This window comes from Cebus imitator, unplaced genomic scaffold (assembly GCF_001604975.1).
Source record: "Cebus imitator isolate Cc_AM_T3 unplaced genomic scaffold, Cebus_imitator-1.0 Scaffold69, whole genome shotgun sequence".
Lineage (NCBI taxonomy): Eukaryota > Metazoa > Chordata > Mammalia > Primates > Cebidae > Cebus > Cebus imitator.
Genome location: NW_016107384.1, coordinates 4,688,190 through 4,690,460, shown reverse-complemented (window position 1 = coordinate 4,690,460; position 2,271 = coordinate 4,688,190).

The window sequence follows — 2,271 nt, the reverse complement described above, 5'->3', positions numbered from 1 at the left end:
AGGTTCTGGAGTCAAACTGCTCCACCTCTTTCTACACGTTACTTTAAGCAAGTAACCCTGCCTCTCTCCACTGCCATTTTCTCACCTCTGAAATGGGGATATTAATCATAACAGCTTCATGGAGTGGTTGCAGTAATTAAAGAGATAATACACATACAGTATTTAGAAAAATTGTTGATATTTAGTAAGTGCTTAAATGTTTTTATTATTCCCCATATTTTATATAGCATAGAATGAATCTAAGTAGACATGAAGATGGCACTTAAAATACTAAATAAAAAATACATGTATCATTGAAAGTACTTTGAGAAATGAATTACTCAACATCGTCAAGAATGCATTCTATTACAACTGTTTAAATAAAAATTGAAAGAGAGGGCTTCAGGGTGTTTTGTTTGTTTTTGTTTTTTTTTTTTTATGTTGCTTTACTGGTATTTCCATTCCAAAGTTTTCCTGAAATGGTGTTTTGCAGGTAGCTTGGGTTGTTTTTGTGGCTCTGTCCTTAAATGTGGGACCCCAGTAAGTCACTTAATCTTTCCGTCCTCAAGTTTTTCTCATCTGCAAAATGGGCTAACAACTCATTAGGAGGATCCACTGGGCACTGACTGTTTAGGCCCCAAAGAACAGTGCTGATGTGGGACTGTGGTGCCAGAGGCCGCTGTTATTACATAGTTCCCAGCAGTCAGAGTCAACACCAGCCTGTGGGTCTGTGGCACATCCCAAAGCAGCCAGCCAAAAAGGACAAATATCTGCAGAGCTTTGTGTTTTACTACTAAAATTCATGTGAATTTTTAAAATTATGTCCCATGACATAGCTGTATATTTTGTTTGTTGTTGTTGCTCTAGATGAAGTCCGTGGCTACTCACTTATTTCCCTAGTTGTAAAGATATCCCAGTTTCAGAAACACTAGAGGCAAGTTCTATGAAAAAAATCACATTTTTACAACCAAGCTACAATGAGAAGTCTCGTATATTAAACTATTTCCTGAGATGCCAAGGATTTTCAGTTCTCAAACATTCTTCTTCCACCTTTTCTGCTCACCATCAAAGATTTAATATAGTAAACACACAGCATAGGAATGGAAAGCAGAAGATAACAATACTAGAGAAGTCAGTATTCTGTGAAGATGAGAACACACTGCAGGGCTATTACACAACTCATACATTATTCCAGGTAAATTATACATGGAGAAGTTGTGGTGAAATGTCTCCCACATTTCAAAGACACAAAGTTCTACTACAGAATCTGTCAATTTTCTGAATAGGACTCCAAGACTTTAATAAACTCATTGTTCTATCGTTTTTAGGGAAAGAAGACCTCATCTCTATTTTTGCAGAATAAAACAACTTAGGTACTAAAATTCTTATCTTGGTCTTCACATTCAAAAGAGTGATTTGTTCCTGACTTACAAAGCAAACATTCCTAAATGATGGTCTCCCAGTCTAATAAATTCAGCAGTTAGTGCTTTATAACAAGGTTTATAACACAATTACTACTGGGTAAAAGTAATAATGACATAAATACTAAAAATAGAAAAATGACATAAATGTTAAGAATGATATAAATATTGTTGAATTCCCAATTTATTTTCTTTCTTTAAATATAAGTCAAGTTGATTTATAGACTTACATAGGTATCCTATGGGAACGTTACAGAAAAAACTAGTGCCTCATACAAAACAATTAGAAATCTTTCCCTTAGGTCTTACAACCATGTAAGTAAAAATTGTACTTTAAAGTGTCAGGTGGTTTTATATATAATATATAATTGCATACACTATATAGCTGTAAAATAACATGATACATATATATATATATATATATGCAATAAATTGAATTGTCTAACCTATTAACCAATTGAAGTAAGATTAAGGAGTGTATTTGTATTTAAAATATAAATGATGCTTTTTCCACTTAGTGATTTATTGCTTTTAAGTCACGTTATAAAATTACAGGTATTATCAGTATAAACCACTGGCCTCCCAAGGTGCTTTCTCTTTTAAAATTTGTCTCATAAAGTTGATATATATGTTAAGACAAATTTTTCAGTGATTATCCTTTTTCTTTTTATCAGAGGTTTTAGAGATCTTTTTATTTTCTGAGAAGTAACAGCTCTAAAGCAAAGCAAAATCATCACATGAGCACATGCAAATGAACAGATCCTTTTGCAGATAAATTAAAATTGTAGTCCTGGGAAGATAAAAGACCTCAATTGACTCACAGATTTAGGTAGTTAAGTTTCATAATTTTTTTTTTTTTTTTTTTTTTTTT